The sequence below is a fragment of the Notamacropus eugenii genome, chromosome 5, assembly GCF_028372415.1.
Source record: "Notamacropus eugenii isolate mMacEug1 chromosome 5, mMacEug1.pri_v2, whole genome shotgun sequence".
Taxonomy (NCBI): Eukaryota; Metazoa; Chordata; class Mammalia; order Diprotodontia; family Macropodidae; genus Notamacropus; species Notamacropus eugenii.
In genome coordinates, this window is record NC_092876.1 from 254,635,486 (window position 1) to 254,650,564 (window position 15,079).

At 34.7% G+C, this 15,079-nt stretch overlaps 1 pseudogene; it reads left to right on the plus strand.

The window, feature by feature from the left end:
• Positions 1–499: 499 nt before the first annotated feature.
• LOC140505976 (omega-amidase NIT2 pseudogene) lies at positions 500–1,350 on the plus strand (annotated as a pseudogene).
• The last annotated feature ends 13,729 nt before the right edge of the window (positions 1,351–15,079 follow it).

Below are 15,079 nucleotides of genomic sequence, written 5' to 3' on the forward strand. Positions count from 1 at the left end.
CTGTTTACATGTTACCTGAACTGCTTGAGAGGTCTCTTTGAAAGAAAGTAAGATCATTAAATAATCTTACTACACAATGGTCTTATCTGAAAGTTAATGAAACATTCCACATCTGTAGACCCTTCCACATCTCTTTTGTTGTTTTTTTTTAAATAGAATTTTATTTTCTCTCCCTCCTAACCCTACTCCATCCCATTTTTTTAAAAAAATCATAATAAATATGTTCAGTCAAGCAAAAACAAATCCTCTCATTGGTACCACATCATATCTATCAGACTCATTAACATGACAAAACAGGAAAATGATAAATGTTAGAGATGTGAGAGAGCTGGAACACTAATTCATTGTTGGTAGAGTTGTGAGCTGATCCAAACATTCTGGAGAGCAGTTTGGAACCATGCCCAAAAGGCTACAAAAATGTGCATACCTACTCCTGGGTAGTTCCTGGCTTACTTAGTGTTTTGCCTCCTCCTCCCATCCCCTTCTCCGTGGGCCCCATAGCCTCCTCCCCATGTGCCAGGGCTTTTCTTCTATGGAATCTGTGTCGAAAGCAACGTCTCAATTTCGTTTGGCCTTCTTCCAGCTTGGTGTGTCTTCTGTGAAGTCAAATAACCTGATTCGAAGTAGTGAGTTGATCAAGAAGGTAGCAAACCAAGGAGCCAAAATTATAACTCTTCTTGAGTGCTTTAATTTTTCCTATGGTACAAACGGCTTCGCTGAATATGCAGAGACAATCCCAGGTGAATCCACAGAAAAGCTTTCTGAGTTAGCCAAGGAATGCCAAGTTCATATCATTGAAGGCTCCATTCCAGAAGAAAATGATGGAAAATTTTACATTACCTGTATGGTATTTGGTCCTGATGAAACTCTCCTGACAAAGCACAGAAAGCTTCACTTGTTTGACACTGATGTTCCTGGAAGGATTCAATTCGAAGAATCAGAAACTTTGAGTGCTGGTGACAGTCTCTCCATGTTTGAAACCCCTTACTGCAAAGTGGAAGTGGGAATTTGCTATGCCATTCACTTCACTGAATTTGCACAAGTCTACTTTCAGAGAGTTTGCCAGCTGCTAGTCTACGTCAGTGTTTTTAATTTGACCACTGGACTTTGGGAGCTGCTTCAGCAAGGCCATGCTATAGACAACTAGCTGTTTCTGGTCACTGTCTTCCCTGCCAGGGATGTAGTTGCCTGGGGACATAGCACTGTGGTGAGTCTTTGGGGAGAGATACTGGACCCAGCTGGCATTAATGAAACCATTGTGCATGCAAACATAGACAAGTTGTCCTACAAATCTCTGTTCTCAGCCAGAAGAGAGGAAACCTCTATGCTGTGGAGTGGAAAAAGCCTTAAGGGACCAGTATGGTTGAGGAGGAGGGGCTTTTATGTCTGGATCTTTGAATTCTTATCTGACTCTCCTATTTTTTTTTTTTTAAATTTCAACCTTTTCCTAGGAGCAAAGGGTAAAGAAACTGAGATGATAGACCAGCACACTGAGCTTCTATGGAACATTTTTATTGTTAGCCATTGGCTTGTAATGAAAGGAAAACCAATGAGTAAGAATAGAAAAGATCTTGCCATGCAGACATACTGACTAGAAAAAGTAGTTAGCAGAATGAAGTGTTAGATCCTGGTTAGGTGCAAAATTCACAGAAAAGTAAAGTGCCTGTGGGCAAACTCCATTTTATGGAGTTTTAAGTTTTGGGCCACAAAATGATTTTGTTATATTGCTTTTCCCCAGAAGTATCTAAGATTTCAGACTGGCCAATGTGTGGAATTGTTTTGCTTGATTATACTTGTATGTTAAAAGGGAGTGTTCCTATTTCTCCTGGGGCAGTGGGGGCTGGATGTTGAGTTACTGCCTAGTGATAGAGATGGGGGAGAAAAGGAAGGGCATCAGTTCAGAGGGAGACAGGGGCAATTTTGTGGTGTTAAATTTGATGTGGTTTTTTTTTAACAAACTACACAAGTTTCTTATTTGTATCTTTAAATGTTTATGTTAAGTACACAATAAAAAATTATTTTAAAAAAATGAGTGTCCCCTTTGGCCCAGCAATACCATTTCTAGGGCTGTATCCAAAGAGATCATAAAAATGAAGAAAGTACCCACATGTACAAAAATATTTATAGCAACCCTTTTGGTGGTGGTCAAGAACTGGAAATCAAGGGATGCCCATCATTTGGGGAATGGCTGAACAAGTTGTGGTATATGAATGTAATGGAATACTATTGTGCTACAAGAAATGATGAACAGGCAGACTTCAGAAAAACCTGAAAAGACTTCTATGAACTGATGCTGAGTGAAGTGAGCAGAACCAGGAGAACATTATACACAGGAACAGCCATAGTGTGAACCTAAAATATTTCCAAAGGATTCACGATGCAAAATGCCATCCACATCCTGAGAAAGAACTATGGAGTCAGAACACAGAATGAAGCACAATATTTTCTCTTTTTTTATGTTTTGTTTTTTTTATGGTTTCCTCATCCATTAAAATGTGTCTATGCAACATGTCTAATGTGAAAATATATTTAATAGGAATGTATGTGTAAAGCCCATAAAAGATTGCATGCTGTCTTGGGAAGGTCGAGGCAAGGGAGGAGGAAAAAAATTAAAACTTATGAAAGTGAATGTTGACAACTGAAAACAAATAAATTCATAAATTTGGGGAATTTTTTTTAATTCCCTCATTGGCTATATACAAATATGTGTGTAGAAGCAGCTAGGTGGTATAGTGGATGGAGTATTGAGTCCCAAATCAGGGAAACTCATTTTTCTGAGTTCACACCTGGCATCAGACACTTACTAGTTGTGTGACCGTGGGCAAGTCATTTAACAAGCCTTTCCTCATCTGTACAATGAGGTGGAAAAGGAAATAGCAAAGCACTCCTGTGTCTTTGCCAAAAAAAAAAAAAAGAGATCAAGAAGAGTAGGACACACCTAAACAACAACAAAATAAAGTGTGTGTGTGTGTGTGTGTGTGTGTGTGTGTGTGTGTGTCTAACATATCTCATTCTGTATCCTAAATTCATCCCCTCTCTGTCTCTATCAGGGGGTTGAATAGTATATTTCATCTTTAGTCCTCTGTAATCATGGAGGATCATTGTACAGTCTTAGTTCTTAAATCTTTCAAAGTTCTTTATTTCTGCAGTTATTACTTTTTAAATTATTCTTGCTCTGCTCATTTCATTCTTCATCAATTTATAATAGTTTTCAAATTACTCATTTTTGTAATATTGATATTATAGTATAAACTGTTCTTCTGGTTTTGTGTACTTCATTCTGCATCTATCAGTGCAAGTTTTTGTGTTTCTCAATGAAATCATTTCTTTCCTTATATCTTAAAGCACAATAGCATTTAGAAATGAGACATTTATAATAAAAACTTGCTGCAAATTTTTTTCCACTTCTTCCTCTTTTAATGTTAGTTTTACCGGATTCATTTGTGGAGAAGATTTTTTTTAAATTATATGTAACTAAAAATATTCATTTTGTCTTCTGTAATCCTCTCCATCCCCTGTTTGGCTATGAATTTTTCTTCTAATCATAAATCTGATAGGTATTTCCTTCCATGTTTCTCTAATTTGTTTAGGATGTGACTCTTCATATCTAAGTGCTATATTGATTTGGAGATTATTTTTGTATGAGAGTTGGTCTAAAGTTAATTTAGTCTATACCATTGTCCAGTTTTTCTAGCAGTTTTTGTCATATAAGGAGTCCTTCTCCCTGTACTGGAATCTTTATGTTTATTTAATTCTAGGGTACAAGATACTTATTTTCATATGTAGTATAATTAATATATTCCATTAATCAATTTCTCTATTTTTTAACCAGTACGTATTGTTTTGATAATCACTGCTGAATGATAAAGATTAAGATCTGACACTAGCTAGGCCCTCTTTGTTCCCACTTACTTTTATTATTTGCCATGAGAGTCTGGATGTTTTTTCCTCCATATTATTATAATTATTGTGTTTCTACTTATGTAAAGTAATCCTTGGATAGTTTTGCTGATGTGGCTTTAAACAAGTAAATTAATTTAGGTAGAACTGTTCTTTGTATTATATTCACTATACCCATTACTAATCATACTTATTTAAGTCTGACTTCATTTCTCCAAATAATATTTATATTAGTTGTATTTATACAAATAGTCCCAAAAGTCTTAGTGCCCTGAATAATTCTTGTGGTATACCTTAGTGGACTCCCAAGTATGTTATGCATTCTGTGTTATTTTTAAGTGGAATTTCTCTTTCTGTATCTTCCTTCTGGGTTTATTTGTATTTCATGAAAATGCTGATGATTTTTGTGGATTTACATTCTGCAAATCTGTTAAAGTTACTGTTCTAATTCATTTTATTTGACTTTTACACAGTTAATTACACTATCATATCAACTGCAATAAGCTATCTTTTCATTCCTTACTTACTTACGCTTATGTCTTCAATTTCTTTTTGTTTTGTCATATTGGTATAACCAGCATTTCTAATACTATATTAAACAGAAGTAGTCATAATGGATATGCTTATTTCATTTGTGATTTGGTTAGAAAGGATTCTAATTCAGCTAAGTGCTAGCCTTGGACTCTGGAAGATCTGAGTTTAAATCCCACTTTAGACACTTAGCTGGGTGACCCTAAGCAAGTCATTTAACCTGTCTGCCTCATTTTTTTTAATGGGTTATTAACTTCTCTTTCAGGGTTGTTGTAAAGATCAAATGAGTTATTTGTTAAGTGCTTGGCACTGTGCCTAGAACACAATGTGTGCTTAATAAATGCTTATTCACTTCTTTCTAGTTTATCTCCATTACAAATAAGAGTAGCTCTTGATATAGATATATGCTATTGTCATGTAAATGAAAGGTTCACTTATTTCTAACTTTTAGTGCTTTTTTTTAGCAGAAATGGATGTTGAATTTTGCTGAAAGTTTTTCTACATCTATCTATGCAATAATAATAATGAATAATACAATTTTTGTTTTTTAATATTAGTAATTAAATATATTGTTTTCCTAGTATTAAACAACTTTGCATTCCTGGTATAACTCTAGCCTGGTTATAGTGCATGATCATTGTGATAAACTCCCTTAGTTTTTTTAATAACATTTTATTTTAATTTTTGTATCAATGTTCATTAGAGATATTTGTTTTTATTTTTCTTTTTTTCTGTTTTGACTCTTCTGGTTGATGCATCGTTGTTTATTTCTGCCATAGAAAGAATTTGATAGGATTCCTTCTTTTGCTGTTCTTGCTAATAGTTTGTGTTGTAGTGGAATTAATTTTCTTTGAAAGTCCAATGGAGTTTCTTTTTTTTTCCCCTTTGGAAGTTCATTTATGACTTGTCCAATTTCTTTTTCTGATAAGTTATTCAATTCCTCTATTCTGAAATCATTCGAATCCTCTACTCTACTGATTTGGTATTTTACATTATAAAATATATATTTATTTCATTTAAGTTGCTGATTTCATTTTTAAAATTCTATAGATAGATATAGATAAAGAAATTTGAGGGAAATAGTTCCTCCTAATGTCTATTTAGTTTTTGTTTTTTTTTTCATTTTTCATATTGGTGGTTTGGTTTTCCTCTTCTCTTATTCAAATTAGTTAATATATTATCTATTTTATTATTTTTTCCCAGTAGGGGAAATTTTTATTATTTGTAGAGGTTGTTTTTATTTTTAAAGTTTTCAACTTTGTCACTCTTTTTTGATTCAGGATCTCCATTTTAGTGTTTAATTGGATTTTTTTAATATGATTGCCCAAAGTCAATGCTGCATTCAATATTGTTTTTCTTCCTCTTGTTTAATTAATCTAGGATGACCACTAGTAGCAGAGCCCAGTGAGAAGCCACAGTGGCATCCAAAAGATCAGCTTGACCCAGCAATGGACTAATCTATCAGAAAAGACACTGTTCAAAGAGCTAGCCCAGTTAAGTGAGGAAACAACAACACCAAATCTGAGAAAATGACCTGAAGTAAACTTAATAGTTACTCTACAAAGATAAAAAAGGACTCCTAGGGCCAGGAGTCATAAGTATACACTGAATGAACCCTCTGTGTTCTCTGTATGTACACCATGTAACTGACAATCTTTGCACTTTAAACGTTAGCCCACACTCCCCAGGAAGCTTGTGAATGCAAGGGGAAAGAGGACCCTCACGATCTGGGAGGTGTTTTTGTACCTATCCTTGCCATGCTTCTCACTAAACATCCCTTTGCAAAAGCAACTTAAGGTTGTTTGATAATGAAAAGACTACATTGGATGGAGGATTGTAAGCAGCAGTATTAAAAGAAATACCTCAGGGTTGCTAGAACCTTAATGGGAGAAGTCATGTGGCCCCTTCTAGGGACCCAATCTGCCGGTTTCAGTGGGTTTAGGAAAGTGAAACAGAAGGGTTGCTACCATAGGGAATCTTGTTTCCATGTAGACAATGCTTTTGATACATCATATATAGCAGTGACAACATCTGTGAAGGCATAAACTTTCATTTTATTCCATCTTGATACTGATAATCAGAAAAATTGTTGAATAAAGTTATCTCTGCATCTATCAAAGAATCTTACATTAATTATATGTACAGGGATGTTGAGTGTTAAAAGGGAGCTTTTAAGATCTCTTTAATTTTTGGTTGTGTTCTTTTGGTCATCACTAAACTAGAAACATAGCCGCATCTGTATTCTTTACATTTTTGTCAGGTGTGTGACTGTGAAGATATGATATGCTTTAGAAAATTATTTGTAGAGAGGTTCCTATTCCTTTCTGATATTTTGATAATATATCTTTAGACTATTCACAAAGATTTTATGTATCTAAAAAAGAAGGTATAAGATTAGGTGCTTGCTGAGGTAATCTGGATCAACTTATTCTAGATATAGTAAAACCAAACATTTTCTCCTCATTCTTTTACTATCTTTACTGACCCACGCTTTCACCAATTCTTTAAATAGCCAACGAACTGGACCACACACAGTACATGAGTTTTTAGATGTAGGCATTAATATATTTTGGTTGTCAGTTTTCAACTGGAAGATTTGCAGTTTACAACAGTGGATGGACAACCTGTGCTGGTGAGATCACAATTTTTTGAAGTAAGAAAATATTTTACAATCCAAATTCAGAAAGCAAGGTATCATAGCTAGGACAACGTCTCAAAGAGATTAAGTTTCTTAGCTGTGTTGCTACCTTGTGTCTTTCATATACTGTTACCTATGTTTTCATAGAATGTTTCCAAAAGAAGTTTCCTACAAATCTAATGTTCTTCTGATAGCATAAAAATGTGAGGGTGATATAATTATCAGTATCTAATGCTTCAACTATAGACTTATGTGTTCATATACATTTGCATTTTTCTTCCATACTCATCATTATTCAGAATGAAGCACTCTGTACTGCTCTCTTCACCCCCTGTTTTTATCATTACCGATTCTTTTTATATAATCTAAAAAGGGAAGAACCACTTTGCAACATATCTGTTCTCTTTTCTTGACACATAGAATATGTTGAGAGAATCTGAATAAAAATGATAACTTTTTCTTCAAACTTTGAGGTCCTTTGCTAGTACTGGCATCCCTAAGATGCCGCTTTTCTACAAATCAAGATATAAAGACAAGATTTCCAGAGCTGGTGACTATATCAACGTTTCTGGTTAGACATTCTTATCAGTCTTGGCACCTTTTGATGAAAACACATTCTTTCATTTTGACATCTCTTCTCAAATTAAATTTTTATGAAATTTAAATAAATTAACAATACTGTCAAAACTTGACTTCAACTAAACCATTAACATGCACTTCCTTACCCAATCCTTACCACTCAACTTTCAGGAAGTCAGGTAATTGGCTAAATCTGAGACTGAGTTAAAAAAACCGTTCCAAGAGCGGTCCTAGCATCTGTACATGTATGCTTCATAACATCTATATAGTACTTTTTCCAAAACATTTCTGTAAACTATGATTCCAAAGAACCAGTGATGAAATAGAATATTTACATTCTGACAGAGAGGTGCCAGACTATGGGTGCAAAAAGTTCAATTTCTTTCTGGACACAACCATTTAGAGAATCTGTTTTGCTTGGAAATTTTTACAACGGCTCTGTTGTTTAAATCTCCCTCTCAGCTTTACGTCATTAGAAAATTTGAGAGATGCCATCCCTGCCTTCATCTAACTAATCGACATAAACGTTGAACAGAACAAGGTCAAGGGAAGATATATGACTTTCCTAGTTGAAATCACCCACTATGCTCTAGGTCAGGTTTTTCAAACATTCCTGGATCTACTTCCTTTTATTATCCTACTCCTAAGTTGAAAATATTTTCTCTTAATTCTATCTTTTACAAGTAGATTTGTAAAACCAGAATTATCTCAAAGAGAGTTTTGTAAAGTAGATTGGCATAATAGCTGTCCAAATATGTTAAATCTTTCTGTTTATATTGATAAATAGGGAGATAATCCTATATCTGCATAAGGGCATATTTCTATCTATACTGATGAATATCAAGATAAAGACACATCTATATAATTGGCTTCTTTCTTTGAATCTCCAGCACTTAGCCCAGCGACTGATATATAGTAAGTGATAAATATAAACATAACTGTATAACTATATAGCCATATAACTAAGTATATACCTACGTGTAGGTATGTACATGTAAGTAAGGTGGATTTTAGTTATTCTTTTTTAGAGTTCAGTTTCCCAGGATCCATAGCCATAACAATCTCTTGTTCCTAGGTATTAGTTATGAGTTCTCATTATTATGGTTCAAAACATCTCCATCATGCTTGTGCAGTATTATATAATTACAAATAATATAAACACTTGTGCTTGTTGTAACATCCACCGTAGCTGACAGTGAGATACAGGGATGAGGTGAGGCAAACTTGTGAGGTTATTGCTGGTAACATGCCTTCTTTGTCTGTTGCCCTGTAAAACAGGTGGGCATTGGTCAAGGGGTGGGGAACCCTTGGGGTTGAATGCACAAGCTGGAATGCTGTGCATGCCTTGATCAGCCCCCATCAAGGCTTGGGGGAATCTGTGTTTGCCTCAACTGGTCCCCATTGAGGACTAAGGGGATTTAGGGGAATGGACAAACTGTGCTGGTCTCTACTGACCTCATCAAGACATAGGGGTAGTTGCTTCCCCCTTCTCACCAGCCCCTGCAAGAAGGGTAATAAGGGAATGCTGTAGGAATTGTGCTCCCATTATCAGCAATCTTTTTCTGGTAAGACTACACTAAAATAAAGTAAGATTATTAACCCCTTCTTAGTGTCTTTACTGCATGACCAGATCAAGAGTGAACCTGTGCTAGCAATCCTCCTGTGTGGTGTGTTTATCTATCTTACAATGCATACATACACACACACTTATACATGTATATGTATGTATGTATATGTATATGTGTGTATGTATATATATATATATATATATATGATTGTTGACAGACTAGTTGACTTACTGATTGCAGTAAGTCTGTTTGTGTGTGTGTGTGAGACAGTGGAAATTATATAAGAAAAATAATAACCTTTTCTTTTGTCAATTGAACATGCTATATGATTCTTTTCCCCTGTGTATGTATGTGGATTTTCCCCCGCATTTGTTCTTTAATATCCCATTAGGTTATACTCAGTTCATTAACAATGAGCAGTATTCCCTCCCTCCCCCATATTCAAATGCCTCTTAGCTAAAGTTTCCAACTGCGACTTCTTTTCAGTCTGTGTCCTCAAGGGTGTCACCAGCTTGTCTATGTGCCAGTCAGTTCCTCTGGCACCTCCAGAGAAATTCAATTTGATGAACAGCATGTTTGCATCATTAACATGGAAGACCCAAGAGGCAGTTTCTTCAATTCTCTTATACTAAAAATAAGAGCAACATAAATATAATGAGAATATAATAGCAAAGTTTTTCTCTGGAAAAAAGAACCCATCATAAAGAATGAAATTAACTTTGAGTGGTAAATGGATTAGGTACTAAATTTTCCATGTTTTATGCTCAGTACCGGGATATGCAGATGAATCATACTAATGGTCCAGTTTGAAATACAAGTGACACTAATTTACTGAAATCCTAATTACTCATCCTGGATACAGATAAAGAATCAATGCATCAGTACAGTTTGGGAAGAAACCTACCTATCTTCATAACTTCCGAGGTGCTAACAACAATTTCAGGTATAAGCATGGTGGGGTTTGTGTTATATATATGCCCATTATATATACATACATATATATGTATATATATGTGTGTGTGTGTATGTATGTATATGTGTGTATATGTCTACATAAAAATACATAAATATATCTCTATGTTTCTATCTCTACATCCATATATATATCCACACATATATATATATATGTGTATGTATATATGTACATATGTATATACACCAGCTTAGGTTGATCTGCATTTTATTTATAAACCTTTTCCAAAAAGTTAGAATATAGATCCATAAGTAGTTGGGAAATCTGGCTTTGTCGTGGAGTCCCTATGGATCATAGGGGAGATGCGGCAGGATAGTACAATTACTCTTCTAAAGGCTACCTTCCCCATGTCTTACCTCCATGGCAAGACCCAGGGAAAATCATTCCTTAAGACTCCTGGGGATAAACTCCAGTGATACTTGAAAATTTTTCACGTTCATTGAAAATTTTTATCAATGACTTGAATTCATCCATTCAACAAACATTTATTTAGGACCTATTGTGGAAGGAAGGAACAGAGGGTGAGAAGGAGAGACATAGAGAGGGAGGGAGAGAGGAAGGAAGGAAGCAAACCTCTATTAAGTTTCTTTGGCACTTTGAAAATATTATCTCATTTGATCCATACAACAACCTTGTGATGTAGGTGTTATTACTATCCCCATTTTACAGCTGAATAAACTAGGGCAAACAGAAGTTAAGTCACTTATTCAGGGTCACATAGTTAGTAAGTGTCTAAGCCAGGATTTGAAGTCAGATCTTACTGACTCTGGGCCCAACAATCACTCTATTCACTCTGCCATCATTCTTATCAAATTGTAGTCTCTTTGTGTATTTTTTTCTTTCTTTCCATCATTTTTAAAAATTTATTTTCTTATTTTAAGTTTTGAACTGTTTCCTCCCGATATTGCACTAGAGAAGGCCACTAATAGACACAAATTTATAAATATATTTAAAACCATACTATGTATAGTTCTAGTTACCATTTCTTTCTCTGTAAGTGGATATCATCTTCCTTCATGGGTCCCATATAGTAGATTTGAGCATTTGTAGTATTCAGAATAACTTGACCGTTGACAATTATTCTTCAAACAATATTGTTGTTACTGTTTACAACATTAGCTCAGTTCTGCCTCTTTGTATATTGAAACAATCTTTTTCTGAGTATCACCACAGTGGAGCTAGTCTAGAGGATGATTTTGTTGACAATTAAGCTCAACACTTACATTTTAATGTAAAGAAAACACAGGCTTAGTTAAGTAACAGGACTTAGAAAAAGCAATACAACTGAGAGTCAGGTCGGGATAGCACAAGCCTCTTAACTCTTACTACAGATCTCTTTCCGTTACACCATAATGTCTGCCCTTATCAGTTATAAGTGCTACATGACACTGTTCGGACTTCATCAGGAACTTTTCAAAAGTATTTCGTTTTATATGTAGTAAAATACAAAAAGGTATAATCTTTTCTATTATCATTCAATTTTCTCTTGATATATATCATATTTCTTTTATCTATAATTCTCTTTACTTCCTTGACTTCATGCTTGTTATTTTTTGGTTAGCTTTATCTAGTTCTGAGAGGGTAAGATTGAAGTCCCCCACTACTATAGTACTACTATCTATCTCCACCTGAAATTCATTTAACTTTTCTTTTAACAATGTAGATGCTTTATACTATTTGGTGCATAAAGGTAGAGTATTGCTATTGTTTCTTGTTTATGGTACCTATTATCAAAATGTAGTTACTCTATTTATCTCTTTGAATTAAATCTATTCTCTGAGATTATAATATATGCTTGTGATGGAATACTTCTGTGCTATAAAAAATGATGAGCTCAATGATCTTAGAAAAACATGGATCACTTACGTGGAACGATAAAGAGCAAAATGAGTAGAACCAAGAGGATGCTGTATACAGCATATTGTATACAATAACAGCAATATTATTTCTAACAACAACTTTGAGGGAATAAGTCATTTTGACTATTATAAATTATTTATATTTCTGTCTAAATGTAGTCACTTCTTAGGCAGCATAGGGGAGAAAAAATAAAGGAAAAAAATTACATGATAACTTCAAATATATTCTAATAGGAATGTACATAATAGATTTTCAATTTTATGTGCAATAATCTTTTTATTATCCTATGATATAGAAATGCTGGTTTTATTACACAAATTAAAAAATAAGTAGTAAAAGAGGGTGAAATTACTTAAACATAAGGACTATCAAAGTACCAAAAAAGAAAGCTCAATAGAGAAAAATTGAAGATTAATCCATTCTTAACAACTTCTTTCTGGGAATGTTAATGAAGCAGTTAGGCCAATGGACTTGGAATTAGGAAGACGGGTGTGGTTGTGGGCAAGGTATTTAACCTTGAGTATACTTCTTTATTATAAGGAATACTTTTTATTTTGTTTTGTTTTATAAGGAATAGGAGAGGAAGCAGTATTAGGAACTAACAGTTCTATAAAATATCAATAACTAAGAAATATGGCACTGGACTTAGGTTCAATTCAGGGTTCTGGGTCATGTGAGCAACAAAATACAAGATTAAACATTCCTTCTTATCCTCATGACTTCTCAAACTACCAAGCCCCCCCTAAAAAAAAAATAGAAATTATACACTGAAGATAAAGCAACTTTACTACCTCTATGGTCTAAGAAATCCCAGAATCCAAAAGAAGTATATATGTACGTATACATAAACTTACACTCACTGACTTACTGACATTTCTAAACAGGCTAAATAGTTAACATAACAAGGCTGTGCGTTGACTTCTAAATTTCCAATTTGCTCGATCTAAGAACTGAACCAAAAAAATGCAATTGCACTAAAAGAATGTTTCCTTAATAAGCATTTCTAAGCTACTTAGTAAAAGAAAGCAAAAAAAAAAAATACATTTCAATCAAGTACTGGACAAAGTACCCAGCTTCTTAAAATATATTGAATATATTTTCTTTTTTGTGGTAATGTTGCCAAACTTTCAGCTCACAAGAAGAGGAAAAAATGAAAGAGTGGTTCAAAACAGGGGAAGTGGTTTTTATAGCATACTACCAGCAATAAGGGGGCTATTATTGGCTTTGATTACCTTTCTGTGGGAGAGCTGAGCCCTGCAGATGGTCAAATAAATATAACTTCTTACAATACCTTTATAACCTGGTTTTGGAATATTGGTTGAAAATCTAAACAGGAAGCACCACCTATCCTGTCCATGCACAAGAGAAAACAAAGTCATTAGAAATGAAATGACAACTTACTAAATAATAGCCAGGAAAAAGGAAAACTCTCCATTCTCCTTCTCCCCCCTCCCCCAACCTATTTTTTACATCAATGGGAAGAACTAGTATATTTGAAAAGGAAAGAGAAGGTAGGAAGGCACAAAGTAAATATTGCTCTGTGAGACTGTTCCAATGAAACTGAACATCATATTTGGGTGTATTCTACAGGGCAGGCTTTAGAGATTCCAACCTGCCCTTCTAAATTTATTTTTAAGAATAGTACCAAATTTAGACTTTAAGAAATATGTTAAATGCTGGAATAGAATAGCAAAATAAGGTTCCTTAGTTGTGGGTTAGAGACAAAGAGTGGGAGAAGGGGAAGGAAACAAAAACACATTACTCCACCCTCCATAAACTGTTGTCATTTTCTCTTTTTTTAATTTAAATTAATTTATTTTTAGTTTTCAACATCCACTTCCACAAGATCTTGAGTTTCAAATTTTCTCCCTATCTCTTCCCTCCTTCCACCCCAAGATAGCAGGCATTCTGATTACCTCTTTCCCCAATCTTCCCTCCCTTCTATCACCCTCCCCATCCCTGCTCTTATATCCTTCCTTTCTATTTTCTGTAGGGTTAGATATATTTCTATACCCCATTACTGATATACCTTTTTTTTCCCAGTTGCATGTAAAAATAATTTTTAACATTTGTTTTTAAAACTTTGAGTTCCACATTCTCTCCCTTCCTTCCTCTCCACCCACCCTCATTGAGAAGGCAAGCGATTGATGTAGGTTATACATGTGTAGTCATGCAAAACAGTTCTATAATAGTCATGCTGTGAAAGACTAACTATATTTTGCTCCATCCTTTCCTACCCCCCATTTTTTCCATTCTCTGCTTTAATCCTATCCCACCTCAAAAGTAGTTGCTTCTGATTGCCTCTCCTCTCATTTGTACTCTTTTTTTTATCATCCCTCCCCCTCTCTTATACCCTTCCTCCCTACTTTCCTGTAGGGTAAGACAGATTTCCATACCCAATTGAGTGTGTATGTTATTCCATCCTTCAGCCAAATCTGATGGGAGTAAAGTTCACTCATTCTCTCTCACCCCCTCTTTTCCTCTCACTGTAAAAGTGTTTCCTTGTCTCTTTCATAGGAGATAATTTATCCCCATTCTGACTATCCCTTTCTCCTTTTCCTAGTAACCCTAACCTTTTAATTTTATTTTTTGATATCACTCCTTTATATTTAAACTCACCCTGTGCCCTCTGTGTATGTGTGTGTGTGTGTGTGTGTGTGTGTGTGTGTGTGTGTGTGTGTGTTCCCTCCAACTACCCTAATATTGAGAAAGGTCTCATGAGTTACAAATATCATTGCTCTATGTAGGAATGCTAACAGTCCAAGTTTATTAAGTCCCTTATGATTTCTCTTTCCTATTTACCTTTTCATGCTTCTCTTGATTCTTGAGTTTGAAAGTCAAGTTTTCTATTCATTTCTTGTCTTTTCATCAAAAATGCTTGAAAGTCCTCTATTTCATTGAAAGACCATTTTTTCCTTGCAGTATTATACTCAGTTTTGCTGGGGGAGGTGATTCTTGGATGTAACCCTAGCTCCTCTGACCTCTGGAATCATATTCTAGGTTCTCAAATCCCTTAATGTAGAAGCTGCT